Below are 17,752 nucleotides of genomic sequence, written 5' to 3'. Positions count from 1 at the left end.
TTTGAAAATATAGGTACAAGCTACAAGATGAGCTCAGAATGTACCCCAGAACAAAGGAGCACATGTTACTTTTAAGGGCTTGTGACATCATTTTGGAGAAACGAAAGTCACATTCAGAATAAAGCACCTGATCACTTGTATACCTTTAGATTGGACTATTGTCCACCTTTCAGTCTTGCGACAACATCATGTACCATCCTTTCTTGGTCTCCATAGCAGCATCTTCCTTCATTCCACAACTGGTTACTTTTCTACACAAACTCTCTTCTCCAAAAAGGGGGAAGGGGTGGAACTTATAATTCTCCCTTTGTTTCTAGCTTTGCCCTGTTCGTATACTGGCAGGAATGTCCAGTTATCTATCTTCAAGGATAGACATTCTCTCTTTCCATGTACAGCTAGGGAGAAGAAGGGGGGGGTTGGCTAAAGGCAGAGACCAGTTACTTTAAAACATAATCCATCTTATGCTTCTTGCTAGCTCACTATTATTGCTATGATTAATCCATAGTCTTTACTAATATAAATCTGCTAATCCCACAAATCCCCCCTGTGTTTCTCTTGAATATTTCAACAAGGGAAACATTTAACATTACTAAGGCATTTAACATATGTGTATATAAAAGAATCATGGATATATAAAGAATACAGGCATGAAGTAACTATTTCTTTTCAGCATCAGTATAGTAGCGAGCAAGCTCTATAGTTGAAGTAGCTGTGGTTGCTCTAGAAGGCATACAAGCAGTACTGAGTCGGCATACTTTGGGAATACAGTAAATACAGAAACAACAACTACAGCATATACCTAGAATTAATGCCACAACGAGCAACACTTGGTAGACCCAGGTCCCTATGGATGGGAGCCATGAGGTCAACCAGCTCCAAGGGTCTGAATTCCCTTCATAGTTATGTGACATCATGTCTTGTAGCTGATGTAGATGATCTTCTATGGTTTTATTAAGATCATGATATGTTACCTTGCATCCTCCCTTGATTGTCTGGCAAAATCCTCCATTCTTAGCCAGTAGGTAATCTAAAGCTAGCCTGTGTTGCAGGGTTATCTGGTGTAGGTCCTCTATTTCAGCTTGCAACTCTCTAGCAATCTGTGCAGTTGCATTGACACTTTTCTCTAACCTACATGTTAACCCCAAAATACTCTTACGGTTTTCTTGTGCGATTACTCCAGGATATGCACCTAGAGTCAAGAGGCCAGTTATGGAACCACCTCCATTTCTGGCTGCATCAGAATAAGACAACTCCTTTCCAATTATTACATTATCAGAACAGGCGGGTCCCATAAAACCAACTAGCTGCCCCAAATCTCCTTTTTGTGGTTCTCTCTTGACTCTATGATGAGAGGTAGTTGAGGAGATTTTGCTAGCTTGGGTCACTTGGACAGGTAGGGTAAGATATCCCACCCCTACACATTGAAACTTCCCTGGGTGATAATTAGTCGCCCATTTATCAAAGAAGAACCATAAATTGGGATCTTTAAGAGTCCAACCTGAACGTATGGAACCAGTACCTTTCCAGGTACTATTTAACAATGGGAAGGAAGGATAAAAATCTGAAAGAGTGCTATTCTGAGCATTAGAGAACCAGTTGTTCTCTGTATAATTTCTGACTGAACCTGCTGACCATAGCCAGAATTTATCATTGCATCCAGTATAATTTCCTAACTTGGAGAACCGGTTAGCATTCTTAGTATACCCTGGAAAGTGAGTATTCCAACTCCCACTGTGTGAACAGCAAAAACATAAACCTGAAGTAAAGCAGGTATATTTAAACCAACGGGTCTTAATGGTACCATTTGCTTGACTCGGGTTAGTAAAAAGTGTTGTTTGTTTGTTGATATCTTGCAGAGCCCCAACGATTAATTCAGGAACATTAATTAAGGAGGGTAGAAAAGAGAATGATGCTACTGATATCGGAGATTCATAGTAAAGGGTAGCTTCATTCCCATGTACTTGGAACATGTGTAAAGCATGTGCTACCCACGCATTTGGGTGAGGAAGGTAAGTCACAGATCTTGCTCCTGCAGAGCAGCTTATAGGATAACATACCAACTTAATCAAAAAACACAACCTTTAAGATGGGGGAGGTAATATCTTTGTAAGGCGCCATAGAGGAAGTAATGGGCCTGTCAATTATTGCTTATGAAATTACTACCTTTGAACTAGTTGATAACTCCCCCCTGTTGAAACTAATGGTGTTGGCCTGTTGAGGTGCTAATCAGTTATGAAGTTTCAGATGCAGATGTATGAGATTCACCAGGTCTTGTTATAATGCAAGTGATCTGAAACTGTATGAGGTTATCACTTTCTGCTTCTGAGTTGCTCTCCTCTGAATTCTCTTCAAACAGGGACAGAGCTAAAGGTGGATGCAAAATACTAGGACACCCTGGAATGTTTCCTTCCCAGGAAAAAAATTCCTTAGCTCTTTCTCTCCACTCTGGCAGAGGCAGGAGTGAACCTACAGTACCAATAACTGTCTCACTGTGGGCTCTCAGAGCATAAACTGCTCGTTTCTGGTGTCCCTGTCCTGGCCAGCAGCGAATACACCAAAATCCTCGCTTTTCCCACCACAAGGGATTTTCAGCTAGAGTGGGGAACGGTTGCCTGTTAAGGCGCTCTTCAACTGGAATGACTCCTTGTACTGGCCTGGCTTGGCACACGTTGTCTAAGGTATGAGAGCTTGGGGAACTAGTGTAACACAATTTATATTCACCCTTTAATTTTTCCCAGCCTGGTTTCTTAAAGAAAGCAGGACGCACATAAGATACTCATGTTAGTGGCTGGAAAGGAGTATCATTAATCCACTCCCAGCCTCCAAGGACACCCCACCTATTTATAATTGAATACAGCCTTACACACGTATGTTCACACACCCACTGCTGCTGCAGTATGTGTTTGTCGTTAGGATGATGCCTAAGAGGCTGAAAGAAAAGATAGTTAATCAAATCTGCTATCTCTTCACGACGGGCAGCCCAATCCTAATAAGGGCACGGAAAGTGAACAGGAACCGAACTAAGGCTTGCGAGGGCGCATCTAGCCCGTACGCCCGCGTAAGTGGCCTTCCGCCCGCGCTGGGACGTGGCGCTGGCCCGCCGGCGGGCCAGCACCGGTGCAAGCCACAGGCGCCCGGGCGGCGGCGCAGAAGTGGCGTAGAGCCCTACGCCGACGCAGGGGGGGGCGGGGAGCAAGGCGGGGTCAGAGTTAGTCCGCTCCCTAAGCTCCTCCAGAAGCGGGAACGCCCACAGCGGCGCAAAAAAGCTACGCCACGGAAAAAGAAGGCGTAGCCCATAGGCGTCCATGGAACGGCGAAAAATCAGCCCCCTCTCTGAGCGCCTCGCCCCGCCCCTATGGCCCGAAGGAGCATAGGATGAGAACTATCCCGGGGACCAATCAGCATGCGCGCCCGGCGTGGACGAGCCCCCCTCTCTGCACCCAATCACCTGCAACCGCGCCCTACAAAACATCCGGCCAGCGCCACCCAAACCCCCAGGTAAGTGAGCACTCGGCCGGAGGCTCTGCCCGTCTGCTGAGTGGCATTGCCCCTTTGAAAACCGAAACGGGCTGAGGGCATTCACATTGGCAGGCGCAGAATGCACTCCGGGGACTTTGCGAAAAACTGGGGGAACTTCGCATAAAGGGGAAGAGGTGCAAATGTCTGCCTAACTCTCTTTCTACCGTGATAGAAAGAATGACTCCACAGCTAACTGATGCATGCTAGTTGCTTCTAACTAAGCACAAACAAACTAACCCTTCCGTGGCAGAAGGGAATGACACTTTGCAAATTAACCGCATGCTCTCCCGTTTCCTTGCAGGTGCCCTGACTCTGGCGCTCCCACCTGGTGATGACCGACGGAGCGCTGACAGGTAAGGAGGAGGTGGGGGGGCATTCCGCAGATTAGCGCAAACCGCCCATTCACCTGAACCCACCCGCTCACTTGCCGCTTTGGGTGAGGCCCAGCAGGGGTGGGGGGCAACCATGGCCGCCCCTGGCTGCCTCAGAGGCAGGCGCCTCGAAAACCACATGTGGCCAGGTGTTTGTTGTGACCAGCTCATTCTCTCCCTTAAAGGTAAAGGCTTGCCAAGGCCGAGTGCATCCTCACCAGACCGTCATGCATCAGCTGCTGCCCTCGACCATGTGCAACCCCCCCCCCGGATGGCGGAGTGTGGGGCTTGCCTTGCCAGTGGAATGAGGCAAAGCCCACACGTGTCTTTTTCCCCCACAGGCACATCCAGGGCATGGCTGCTCCCCCGCGCCCCGCCCTCCCCAAACATCTCTGACGGACGGTTGGCTGCAGCCCAGGAAGCACCGTCGCGCCGCGGCCTGCATCCCAGCCCCGCCCCTCCGAGCGGGAAGGAGGGCTGTGTGGAATGCTCCAGCTCCCTCGCCAGCCTAAACGCAAGCCCGCTCTTTCCAGTGCAATAAAACGAGATGTACAACAACTGTTTTCTGTGTCTGCGAGTCTGACTTCGTCCTCCGCCCCTCCCCCAACACTCCCGTCACATCTCCCCACCTGCACATTGCCACAAATGTATCCGACACACCCCGTCTTGCCTCCCCGCCCCCTCCCTCCCTCCTCCCCCCCTCCTCCTCTGTATTTGACCAGTGTCTGTACCACCCATCTGCCGAAGAGAACTTGATTCTCAGAAGCCTGTGCCACAATAAAATTGGATAGTTGTAAAGGTGCTACGGGACCCTTTTTGAATTCGCTACCACAGGCTAACACGGCTAACCCCCCTGTATCTATGGCCAGGTAGAGGGTTGGGGCGGGGCATGTGAGCGGGGATCCCCGGTGGGGAGAGTAGCTGGCACACGATAAGCCAGGGAGAGGGTGGTGCGAGCTGCAGCTTCAAGGGGGCGGGAGATGGCAGGGCAAACGGTCCGCTCGCTGGAACCCTAGCCCCCACCAATGGAGAATCCAGGGTGGTGGCAGGTGGATGCCATATCCCGGGCAGGAGGTCTCGCGCGCCTGGGGAGGGTCGCCCCCATCGCAGCCGCAGCCCCAGCAACACAGTCCCATGAGCGGCCGCCTCCCAGAGTGGGTCCAGCCCCTCGGGCGTCTGCAGCAGCCCCATTGGTCATTCCAACACCTTCCACCCCAGGGCGTCCTGCCTCGCATCCAATCCCGTGGAGCAGTTGCCAGCCTCCCACGCCAACAGGCCATGGTTGTTGGGAGGGGTGGGGTGTGCCTCTCAAGTCCGTGCCGAAGCCCTGCTCGGGCGGCTCGTCGCCATCCTCGACCCTCCGGCCCCACCCGCTGCAGCAGCTCCACCCGCCCCAGAGGCACCCCTCCCTCGGGCCCAGTTGCGTGCGAGAGGCCGGGCCCGTGGACGGCCAAGGGGGTCCGGCCGCCGGCCTCGCCGGTGACCGCCGCTGCCGCCTTGGGGGTGGGGTGGGGTGTTTTGCTGCACAGACGGCTCTCCTACACGCCTCCCCTTCCTCACGTCTGCTGGGGGAGGTGGGATGATATAATAATAAAGGCTGATTTCTGTGCAATGGGTGTCTGTGTCCTTTGCCTTGGGATGGGGACGAGGGGGCAGGCCCGCTGTGTCTGCCTCTTGGTGGCGGCCTCAGGCCAGCCCTCCCCTTCGGCACCACTTGGGGGCTGTCCCCTGCTGCCAGAGACTGGCTGCTGCCCTGGATTCCTCATGGCAGGGCGCCTGCCAGTCCCATGCCAACCTCTCTGGACGTGGCCGCCAGGGACTTGGTGCTACATTGGGCAAACGGGGGAAAGGCTTCTCAGACTACGCCCACCCCTCTCCTTCCCGACTGCGAGCCCCGCCCGACACACGAGCCGAGGCAGTCTGCCAGCATGGGCGCGGTTTGCCTGCTGCTCTGGGGCCTGGCCGGGATCGCGTGCTGCCCATAGGCTGCGCCTTTCCTGGCTCCTCCCCCTGACGCTTGTCAGGAACAGCGCCCTTTGGCTGCGCCTGGTGGCGGCCGTGGATCAAACCCGCCCACAACACTTTCTGGTTCTCCAAAATTGCATCTCTGCGCCGCTGCGGGCGCCGCTGCGGCCACACTTTGCTGGCACAGGATCCGGCCCGGCGGCGCCGCCACACCACCAGTGCAGCCGCGTCGGCGTTGGGGCCGGCCATAGGATTGCGCTGTAAGTGCGTTTTGATTAGTCAGCACCTGCAAATCCAAATAATCTTTGGATCACCCCAAATCACACAGCCCTGAACTCCAGAGACTGTCCCCTACAAGAGGACATGTGCTGGTTCTGATCCAGCCTCTGGTTCTGGACCTAAGGCCTCGAATGTGGCCTGCTTCCAAGCACCCTGAATTAGACAGGGCTTTGAATAAGGAAGTGGTGAAAATATAAGCGCCCTGAAACCCAAAACAATCTTTAGATCACCCCAAATCACACACCCCTGCACTCCAGAGACTCTCCCCTACAAGAGGACATGTGCTGGTGCTGATCCAGTCTCTGGTTCTGGACCTAAGGCCTCGAATGTGGCCTGCTTCCAAGCACCCTGTATTAGACATGGCTTTGAATAAGGAAGTGGTGTAAATATAAGCCCTCTGAAACCCAAAACAATCTTTGGATCACCCCAAATCACACACCCCTGAACTCCAGAGACTGTCCCCTACAAGAGGACATGTGCTGGTGCTGATCCAGTCTCTGGTTCTGGACCTAAGGCCTCGAATGTGGCCTCTCTCCAAGCACCCAGTATTAGACATGGCTTTGAATAAGGAAGTGGTGAAAATATAAGCCCCCTGCAACCCCAAATAATCTTTGGATCACCCCAAATCACACACCCCTGACTCTAGACTGTGCCCTACAAGAGGACATGTGCTGGTGCTGACCCAGTCTCTGGTTCTGGACCTAAGGCCTCGAATGTGGCCTGCTTCCAAGCACCCTGAATTAGACATGGCTTTGAATAAGGAAGTGGTGAAAATATAAGCCCTCTGAAACCCAAAACAATCTTTGGATCACCCCAAATCACACACCCCTGAACTCCAGAGACTGTCCCCTACAAGAGGACATGTGCTGGTGCTGATCCAGTCTCTGGTTCTGGAACAAAGGTCTCGAATGTGGCCTGCTTCCAAGCACCCTGTATTAGACATGGCTTTGAATAAGGAAGTGGTGGAAATATAAGCCATCTGAAACCCAAAACAATCTTTGGATCACCCCAAATCATACACCCCTGAACTCCAGAGACTGTCCCCTACAAGAGGACATGTGCTGGTGCTGATCCAGTCTCTGGTTCTGGAACAAAGGTCTCGAATGTGGCCTGCTTCCAAGCACCCTGTATTAGACATGGCTTTGAATAAGGAAGTGGTGAAAATATAAGCCCTCTGAAACCCAAAACAATCTTTGGATCACCCCAAATCACACACCCCTGAACTCCAGAGACTGTCCCCTACAAGAGGACATGTGCTGGTGCTGATCCAGTCTCTGGTTCTGGACCTAAGGCCTCGAATGTGGCCTGCTTCCAAGCACCCTGAATTAGACATGGCTTTGAATAAGGAAGTGGTGGAAATATAAGCCCCCTGTGTGGGATTAGCAAATTTATATTAATCATATAGCTGTGATATTAAGCTAGCAAGAAGCTTAGGATAGATTCTTTATGTTTTAAGTAACTGGTCTCTGCTTTTAGCCACCACCCCCCTTTCTCCCTGGTTGCACATGAGAAGAGAAAATCTGGCCTTGGACAGATAACTGAACATTCTTGGGATGCAGAGGCAGAGACAAAGGGAGAATTATAAGTTTCCCCTCCCTCCTTTTTGGAGGGAGAGAGTGTGTGTGAAAGTAACGAGTAACTACCATGGAGACAAGGAGGGTAATAAAGCTGTCGCGAGAGTGAGAAATGGAGAATAGCTTATCCATAGGTGTAAAGAGATCAGGTGCCTTATTTTGAATGTGACTTTCGTTTCTCCAAGATGATGTCATAAGCCCTTAAAAGAAGCATGTGCTCCTTAGTTCTCTGGTACATTCTGAGCTCATTTTGTAGCTGGTACCCTATATTTGCAAATATACTCTGTTACAACAGCCCTTGTCTGTCTCATCTCTCTTTTGCTCAGAAGATTGGAAAGGGGCAAAGGGAAAGAGCACTTTTTTTGTGCAACAGAACTCTGGCGACCACGAAGGGACTCTCCAGCGCATTCTAGCTTTGGTTGCAGAGTATGGACTCAGCTGAAGACCTGGGATTAAGCGCGCACTTTTCCATTTTTGGGAATTTCTCTGGCTTTTTCAGCTGGCCCATAAAGCAACAGGCTGGGGCGCTGTGAGAGCCCTCTAGAGACAGTCAACAACTAAGCACCACTCTCAGAGCGAAGGTGAGTGCCCTGGGGCTGGAGGAAAAAAAAGCGCTTGAGAAAAATGCCTCCTCTGTAAATCCGATAGTTAGCCTCCTGAAGGAGCTGCGTGTGGGAGGTTTGAGCAATGGGAACTAGTGAAAGTAAGATTTCTAGGGGGAAAGCCCCTAGACTGTGTGGCTACAAACTGGGAAATGGTTGCAGGAGAACCTGAAGAGTCCAGTAGAAGAGCCACAGGAGTAGTTGTTCTTTTGGTTTACCTGACAGTGGCCAGTGTATGATTTGTATCATGGGATACATTGGCCAGCAAGTTGGCTTAGTCAGGTAATAAATCTGTCTGGGACAGAATTCTGTTGAGTAAGTGGGGGATGTAAAATGGTTAGCTTCCTAGAGTGAAGCTGTGGTATTCCCCCTTGGGTCTTTGTAAAAGACTCCAGATTTTCAGGGGGACGCCCCTGATAGGTGTGGTTAGAAGTAAATAAATAAATAAATAAATAAAAAGAGAGAGAGAGAGAAATCTGAAGCTGTTTGAGCTTGGAAAACACTGTTTTCATCTGTTAACGGTTTTGGCAGCTTTAGAGACATTAATGAGTTGGTCTCAAGAATTGTGGGTTAGTTGGTTTTCTTGGTAATTGTTACATGTTAAGTGTTGAATGTTTATTGTTACTTGTTTTGTGAATGAGTGAGAAGCGAGTGTGTTTGTCTCTGTCCACTGATAATGTTGAGAAAGAGAAAGCTAATTTGAAAAAGTGTCAGGAAAAAAAAGGGCTTTTGCAGCCTAAAGAACTGTCTTTAATGTGCCAAAGTTTTCTGATAATTGCATAAAGTTAGCTGTTTGGCAAATGGTTGGGTGTCTACGGAGAGATTTTTCTCCATGGCACCTGCGTGCTGTGAAGGCACTTTTACCTTTTATCTTTGGTTTTGTAATATTAAATTTAAGTGCATTTGGGTTGGTTTGTATTATTTGCATTTGAATTGAATTGTTTGAAAAACAAAAATGAGAAAGAAAAAAATTGGAAAAGGAATTGAGAGGAACCAGATTCCTTTAGAATGCATAGTAGAAAATTGGGAATCAGTAAAGGAAAAAAAAAAGTTCAGTGCCCCCCCCCCCGACTGTTGAAAATCTGATAGCCTATTGAAAGGGAAGGCAGTCAGAATATAACCTCTTAGGAGGATCTAAATGGCTAGCATGTGGTACTTTTGACTAGGAAAGATCAGGGAACCATCAGATTATTGTTTTTTAAAAAATCTAATATTATGGTTAAAATTCGATTATGGGGAGTTATGGTTAAAGATTGCACGAGAGATTTGAAAAGAATTTGGCTGACTTTTCTGGTATTTTTCAAGAAGGAAACAAGTGAAGAAAAGTCCCTTTAGAACGTGCTTACTTAAGGGGTGTTGTCAAAAGGAGGTCGGGAACTCCTTGGTCTGTCTCCTCCGACTCTGGGCTGCTAGCCCCCTTAACACCACCTCCCCTGTCACTATAGGGTCAATAAACAATCCTGCCTTTGAATCAGAATTGGTAAAGTGATGAGAAGCTAAAGCTTGCCTTTAACCTCAACTAATCTTTTGTTTGGGGTTGGCATCTTCTGCTTAAAGTTCTGGTCTATTTGTTTTAGTTCTGTCTCTGTTGGCTTTTCTTTGTGATCAATCTTTGACTGATTGGACACATGCTGTTTTGCACTCCAGCTTGGCAGAAGAGAAGGAAAGAGGAGAACATCTCTCCTCCTCCATGAAAATCATTTTATAGCCTAGTCCAATTTTCTACATTTAGTTTCTCGTGCTTGAAGAGAGTGCCCTCTGTTTATTTGTCAAATCTGTTTAGACCTGTCTATGACACTTGGTTTTAGCATCTAAGCTCAGTTCGATATTTCTTTGTTACACCCAGAACAGGACTCCTGGACAGGAGTTGGGAACCTGTTTCTTGGGCTTTGTTTAGGCAAACTGGATTATTTTGCCAGCTGTTTCTTTCCTCTCCTTACAAATGCTGATTTTTTTTCTCTTTGGAAAGCTGCCAGTTGCTCTCCTTGCTTTTTGGAGCTTCCTCCATGGCAGAGGGAGGAGGAGGGAAGAGGGGTGCTAGATAACTTTGTCATAGATCCAGAGGAGTTAGCCCTGTTAGTCTGTAGTAAAAGGTGCTACTGGACTCTTTTGATTTAGATAACTTTGTGTGTGTCTATGCTTAACAAGTGTGAATTAAATTTCAGTGCAAAAAAAAAAAAGGAAAAAAAATTATTGTTAACTCCTTTGCACATCCAAGCACTCTGTAGTTTTATTTTACTTGCTGAGTGGGACAGGCTGTTTCTTTCTGCCTGAAACCACCTGCAATTGAACAAGGTTGCAAGCAGAAAATAATCAGAATGGTAGAATCAGTATAAAATAAAAAAGGGGGGGTTAAGTTAGTGATTATAGATTATCAGGCTGAAACATTGGAAGAATAAATTTTAGCAGCAGTAACTCAATATTGGAGAGATACTACGATTAAGAGAGCCAAGCATGTACAACTCTCCTTTAGAAAAAAAAAAGCAAGGGCAGCAAAATGCAGAATGCTCCTGTGCCCTATCACAATCCTATGAAGAAGGAGGGTAGATTTTTTTCCTTTGTCTTTTGGGCCATGGAATCCGGTTTTGTGCTAGTTTCTGTATTGTGGTTCTCAAAATAGGGGTTTATATCTTATGGTTTCTTTGGTCCTATGTGATGGCTAGATGCCTCTTTCTCTGTTTAGCGATACTCAGAGAATTTTAGTACATGTTTCTTAAGTAAAGATCCATGTGATTTTTTTAATCCAATTATCTTAAGAGAGTTGAAATAGGAACACTGAAGGAGAAATGGTATGTTAAATTTTGTATAAGATAAAGGGAGGAAGAGAGAAGAACAGATTCATATATGAGTTAGAGTCAAAGAATTATAGCGCAATCCTATGGCCGGCCCCAACGCCGACACGGCTGCACTGGTGGTGTGGCGGCGCCGCCGGGCCGGATCCTGTGCCAGCAAAGTGTGGCCGCAGCGGCGCCCGCAGCGGCGCAGAGATGCAATTTTGGAGAACCAGAAAGTGTTGTGGGCGGGTCTGATCCACGGCCGCCGCCAGGCGCAGCCAAAGGGCGCTGTTCCTGACAAGCGTCAGGGGGAGGGGCCAGGAAAGGCGCAGCCTATGGGCAGCACGCGATCCCGGCCAGGCCCCAGAGCAGCAGGCAAACCGCGCCCATGCTGGCAGACTGCCTCGGCTCGTGTGTCGGGCGGGGCTCGCAGTCGGGAAGGAGAGGGGTGGGCGTAGTCTGAGAAGCCTTTCCCCCGTTTGCCCAATGTAGCACCAAGTCCCTGGCGGCCGCGTCCAGAGAGGTTGGCATGGGACTGGCAGGCGCCCTGCCATGAGGAATCCAGGGCAGCAGCCAGTCTCTGGCAGCAGGGGACAGCCCCCCAGTGGCGCCGAAGGGGAGGGCTGGCCTGAGGCCGCCACCAAGAGGCAGACACAGCGGGCCTGCCCCCTCGTCCCCATCCCAAGGCAAAGGACACAGACACCCATTGCACAGAAATCAGCCTTTATTATTATATCATCCCACCTCCCCCAGCAGACGTGAGGAAGGGGAGGCGTGTAGGAGAGCCGTCTGTGCAGCAAAACACCCCACCCCACCCCCAAGGCGGCAGCGGCGGTCACCGGCGAGGCCGGCGGCCGGACCCCCTTGGCCGTCCACGGGCCCGGCCTCTCGCACGCAACTGGGCCCGAGGGAGGGGTGCCTCTGGGGCGGGTGGAGCTGCTGCAGCGGGTGGGGCCGGAGGATCGAGGATGGCGACGAGCCGCCCGAGCAGGGCTTCGGCACGGACTTGAGAGGCACGGACCCCTTCCCCCACTTCCAGTACCGCAGCCATGAACTCCCGGCCGCGGTTGTTCGCCTCCTCCCATGCAGCGTGCACCTCTAGCCGCTCCCTCTCGATCGCCGCCCACATTGCGGCTAGTGTCGGGGGAAGCCGCTGGGCAGGGCGGGGGCCGCGAGCCCGTGCGCCTGGAAGGATCCCCTCCATGGGCCCCTCCCCCTCAGAGGCGGAGCCAGGTCCTTCCCGCACACGGCCCATGGCACCCGGGGGCGGGGGGGCTGGAGGGGATGGTGCTGCAGGCTGGGACAGCTCCTCGAGCGGCTCTGTCGATGAGGTGTCCTGAACCGGCGGAGTCCCAGGGCCACCTTCACCCTCCACCGACACAGGGAAGCCGAGCGACTGCAGGAGAGCCGCTCCGGCAGCAGAGGTCCTCCGGGAGGGTGGCAGCTCGCGCAGCTGGGCAATCACCTCCCCGCCTATCTCCAGGCGCATGGTCCCTGCTGGAGCGAGACATGGGTGGGAAGAGGCCCCAGGGAGGGAAGAGCAGCGGCCCAACATGGGCTGCCACAGGCCACTGAGCCGGGCCAAGCACACCCATTCCAACTGCGGCCGCAGCCCCTCGTCTTGAGACCGGTCGGCGCCATGAGTGGCCTTGGATGTGTGGCCGAGGCCGGCGGCCGAGCCGGTCCCTGGCCCCACCAGCAGCAGGGCCACAGATACATACCGTGCTCCGGATCCATGCCCCCCGACGGGCCCGGTTGAGGCTCCTCGTCGCTGGCAGCAGGGGCTTGCTGTGGCGGTGGAAGGGCTGCCTGTTCCTGGGCCCCGCTCTCTGCCAGGGGGGGCACAGACTCCGCTGCCTCTGCCTCCGCCTGGCTTGGGTCTGGACCCTCAGGGGCCGTGCCTACTCACGGGAGAGGCCCTGTCACACATGTGCCACGATCCATACGTCCCCCCCCTCGCCTCCCTGAATCCACAAATACTAACCGGGCAGGACCTCAACGCCCAGGCCGCCCACCACCGCCTCCGGGATGACCGCTCGCATGACCGCCTCTGGGCCTGGGAGCCCCTCGTCAAGGGCCCGCTCATAAGGAACCCCCTGAGACATGAGGAGGCGCACTCGTTTGCGCGCGGGCCCGAAAGAATCATTCCAGCGCTTCATTGCCGAGTGAGCAGTGCGGGGCGCGTTGCCCACAGCCGAGACCCTGTCAGCTGCCATCTGCCAGAATGCCCGTCGTCGAGACCGGGACGAGGCGCCCCTGTGCGTGCTCAGGGCGACCTCCGCATTCTCCACCACGAGCCCAAAAAGCAGCACTCTCTCGGCCTCTGTCCAGTTTGCCTGGCGCTGGCTTCCGCCGCCACTAGTGCTCTCAGCAGACATGGGGGTAGTGCCCGCTGGAATGTCCGGTCCCCGAGATAAGTGGTGGGAACCAGCCACCTAGTCATGTGCTCACCCATCCCCTCGGCAAGATGGAGGAGGGCACAGGGGGTGCAGGACCGGGAAGGGTGGCTGGGACGGCCCATGCAGCGGACAGAGGACCTGCTCCTGAGCACCACTTGCAACGGGCCGCTGAGACCGGTAGGCCTGCTGCTGTGCGTGGGGGGGGGGTTCAGGGTGCTGAAACTCAACCTGCGTTCCTTCCAGGCAGGACCTTGATCATCCCCGCCTGGTGCCCGCCACTGCCGCCGCGGCTCCCAGCCATCCGGACCAGCCACCTCCTGCCAGCCGTGTTTGTCCGAGCGGCCCTCAGGCGGCGCCGCCTCAGACGCCGCCGCCGGTTCCAGGCCAGGGTGCCATCCCTGCTCCTGGGCGACATGACTTGCCTGGACCGCTTCCGCCTGGACAGGGCAGCCATACAGGCTCTGTGCGAGGAGCTCGCGCCCGCCCTTCAGGGGCAAGCTGCGGCTCCCCGGGGCATCCCCGTCCTCCAGAGGGTCCTGCTGTCCCTCCGCTACCTTGCGACCGGCTCCTTCCAGGGAGTCATGGCTGAGGCCTTGGAGGTCTCCCAGTCATCCGCCAGCCGCTGCCTGCATGCCTTCCTGGACGCCCTAGTTGGTCGGATCCGCGAGCACATCCACTTTCCCACCTCGGAGGCAGAGTTGGCACCCATCCGGGCTGGCTTCTCCTCCTTTGCAGGCTTCCCCAATGTGATTGGAGCAGTCGACTGCACGCATGTGGCCATATGCGCTCCCAGAGAGGAGCCGCAGGTCTACAGGAATCGGCACCGGTTCTACAGTATCAACGTCCAGGCAGCCTGTGACCACCAGGGGATCTTCACGGACCTCGTTGCCAAGTTCCCGGGAAGCGTCCACGACGCACAGATCTTCACCACCTCCGGCCTGAACAGGCTCCTGTCATCATGGCCTGAGGGGAGAGGCTGGCTCCTAGGTCAGGAGTTGGTGGGGGAGCTGTGAGGGGACGGGGATGGGAAGGGAGATCCTAACTCCGCCTCCCCTTGCAGGTGACCGTGGCTATCCATTGCTGCCTTACCTCCTGACGCCATACCCTGCGGATGAGCCCGCCGACAGAGCCAACTACAACCAGGCCCACCGGCGCACGAGGATGGTGATCGAACGTGCTTTCGGTCAGCTGAAAATGCGCTTCAGATGCCTCCATCACACGGGCGGCCGCCTGGCCATGCAGCCGTTCACCGTCGCCAAGCTCGTGGCTGCCTGTGTCATGCTGCACAATATTGCCGTGCGCCAGCAGCTCCCCTTGCCAGCCACAGAGGGCCCAGGCGAGGACCCCTGGCTGCCGCCCGCCGGTCGCCTTTCTCCTGACGCCCCGGCAGAGCCCCAGGAGCATGACCGAGCTGTGCGAGACAGGGTCGCGGAGCACCTGTGGCATGCTGCGCGCTGAGGGCCATGCCTGGCCATGGGGGGCTCGGCCGTCCAAACACTCGCCCTTTACGCCCCTATGGTGTCCCAGGCGGCCCCTCCGAGTCCCCGCTCCCTCAACCCCTGCATGTAGAGAGCATGGGAAAGCCGCCCCGGCCAGCAGCCACCGCCCCCCATGGACGGGCTGCACGGGAAAAGCGGTTAATGAACTTGGCTTTATTCCCAATCGATTCCAGGGCCACATCAGGCGCCCAGAGAGCAGCTTGCCAACCCAGAACCCCGGCCTCAGCAGCCAGGAGGGTGAGGGCTAGGTAGCGCGTCAGAGCAGGGGGAGGCCAGCGACCCCGCCACGGCATCCCCGTTACAGAGCAGGGGCCCGGCTGGGGTCCAAGATGCCTGTGCCTGGGATGGCATATCGGCAGCTGCCCGGCCGTCTGCGGGGACGGGCTCCAGCTTCGGCCGCTTCCTGCCAGGCCCCTCCACTGGGTCACCCTCTGGGTCTTCAGCGGGTGGCGGGTAGCGGGGTGGAGACCAGGCGGTGAAGCCCCTCCCAAGTTCCTCCTCATCTGGCGAGGGGCTCCGGGCGGGCGCCGCTGTGGGGGCAAGAGGTGGGGGATGGGAGCGTCAGGGCCCCTGTGGGCTCTGGGGTTGTTGTCGCGGCCGCAGGCCGCCCCACCCCACATGCCCGTGCCCCTCCTGTTGGCGAGACTCACATGGTGCCGCTGCCCGTGCCTGCTGGAATGCCCCGTGAACCCGGTCCATGGCAGCCATCCACCTGTCATTGATGGTCCCTGCAGAGGGGGGAGAGAGGGAGGGGGGGCACCCGTTGGTGGCAGCCCGGCATCTGCTGCAAGCACCTGCAACCTGCGCCTCGACGGAAGTGGCTGGGACGCCTCCGGGCCCTTATGGCCTGCCCTCTGTGGCAGCGGAGGAGGCTCCCTGGATGGCGCCGAGGACCCTGACTTACTGCGCGCAGGGCCCGCAGCCACCTCCTCTTCCAGGAGGTCATGCTCCACCTCGCACAGCGCCGTGTCTAGCCACGCTCGTATGAGGTGGGCCTCCTCCGCACGGCCAGGGAAGAGCTCCTCCAGGTAAACTGGCCGCGCAGTCATCGCACCCTCATCTGCCAGGAGGTCATTCCCGGCAGCCTTGGCAATGAGCTGGGCCCCGAGCCTGGCCGCCCACTGCTCCCGCCACCCGTCGCCCTCCATGCAGCCGGGACCGCTGTGGGTATAGTGTTTCTGTGCTGCCCACCGAACTACACCGCCCGCCGGCATGACCTTGGAGGGTCTGAGATGTAACAATTCCCTATCTTCTGTCTGGCAGCTGCATAGTTCATGGATAGGTTCAGCACAGGCCCCCCCGTCTCAGACCTGTGGGTTGGAGGGGAGGGGGCCGTGGTGGTTGGCTTCCTATGGCCCCAGGGCCCTCTTCCCTTGCGGGGATGCTGTGCTGCTCAAGTGCATCCTTGCGGGACGTGAACCCTTGGGCCTGGCTGTACGTTGCGCCGTGGGACTGGGAATAAAGCTCATCTACACATGGACCCGTGTCTGCCTGCGATACTTTGGTGAACTGCCAGCCATATCCTGCCCTGGCACCATGAGCGCATGACCAGGCCCGCGGTGACAGCGCATCCCTTCCAAGGGGGGGGGGGCTTAGGATGCACAAGGACTGGCCAGGGGCCGCTCTGGCATGTCTTCCATATTGCCCTAACGCACCTGCCCTGCCTGGCATGCCGCCCTGAGCTGGGGCAGTCACGCAACCTGCCATCGGGGGGCCCTCCCGGGCCTGGGGTGGCCACCCAGCCTGCATGGCCCGGCCGGGGAAGGGGCACGCTGTGGCAGCCAGCCGGGAGGCCTCGGGCTCCCACATTTTAGCCACTTTGCGCAGCTGATGCGCTCTTCCACTGCCCCTGTGGGCGGGGCCAGCGGCCTTCCCTGCAGGATTGGCGGGGCTGGCAGCCTCGGAGTGGTTCCCCCCCCCGGCAGGGCAACGCGAGTGGCCACAATTGCTGAACGCAGGAGACGGCGCCGAGCCAGGGCGGAGCCACGCGCAGCCTCGGACACACCCCACCCCTCCCAACAACCATGGCCTGTTGGCGTGGGAGGCTGGCAACTGCTCCACGGGATTGGATGCGAGGCAGGACGCCCTGGGGTGGAATGACCAATGGGGCTGCTGCAGACGCCCGAGGGGCTGGACCCACTCTGGGAGGCGGCCGCTCATGGGACTGTGTTGCTGGGGCTGCGGCTGCGATGGGGGCGACCCTCCCCAGGCGCGCGAGACCTCCTGCCCGGGATATGGCATCCGCCTGCCACCACCCTGGATTCTCCATTGGTGGGGGCTAGGATTCCCGCGAGTGGACCGTTTCCCCTGCCATCTCCCGCTCCCTTGCAGCGGCAGCTCGCACCACCCTCTCCCTTGCTTATCGGGTGCCAGCTATTCTCCCCACCGGGGATTGATCCCCCTCCCCGCTCACATGCCCCGCCCCAACCCTCTACCTGGCCATAGATGCAGGGGAGTTAGCCGTGTTAGCCTGTGGTAGCGAATTCAAAAAGGGTCCCATAGCACCTTTAAAACTATCCAATTTTTATTGTGGCATAGGCTTCTGAGAATCAAGTTCTCTTCGGCAGATGGGTGGTACAGACACTGGTCAAATACAGAGGAGGAGGGGGGGAGGAGGAGGGAGGGAGGGGGCGGGGAGGCAAGACGGGGTGTGTCGGATACATTTGTGGCAATGTGCAGGTGGGGAGATGTGACGGGAGTGTTGGGGGAGGGGCGGAGGACGAAGTCAGACTCGCAGACACAGAAAACAGTTGTTGTACATCTCGTTTTA

The 17,752-nt window shown here is 55.1% G+C and overlaps 1 long non-coding RNA gene across 2 annotated transcripts; it reads left to right on the top strand.

Moving 5' to 3' along the window:
• Positions 1 to 3,461: 3,461 nt before the first annotated feature.
• On the top strand, positions 3,462 to 4,448 carry LOC129342712 (uncharacterized). 2 transcript variants are annotated; one of them, XR_008598235.1, is made up of 3 exons: positions 3,462 to 3,498; positions 3,821 to 3,872; positions 4,232 to 4,448. It is a non-coding gene; the product is annotated as an uncharacterized LOC129342712 (long non-coding RNA). The 2 variants fall into 2 exon arrangements; XR_008598234.1 differs by lacking the exon at positions 3,462 to 3,498 and having other exon boundaries at positions 3,636 to 3,872.
• Positions 4,449 to 17,752: the final 13,304 nt, after the last annotated feature.

Source organism: Eublepharis macularius, chromosome 14 (genome assembly GCF_028583425.1).
Source record: "Eublepharis macularius isolate TG4126 chromosome 14, MPM_Emac_v1.0, whole genome shotgun sequence".
In the NCBI taxonomy this organism is placed as follows: domain Eukaryota; kingdom Metazoa; phylum Chordata; class Lepidosauria; order Squamata; family Eublepharidae; genus Eublepharis; species Eublepharis macularius.
This window is presented reverse-complemented; position numbering and strand designations above follow the sequence as displayed.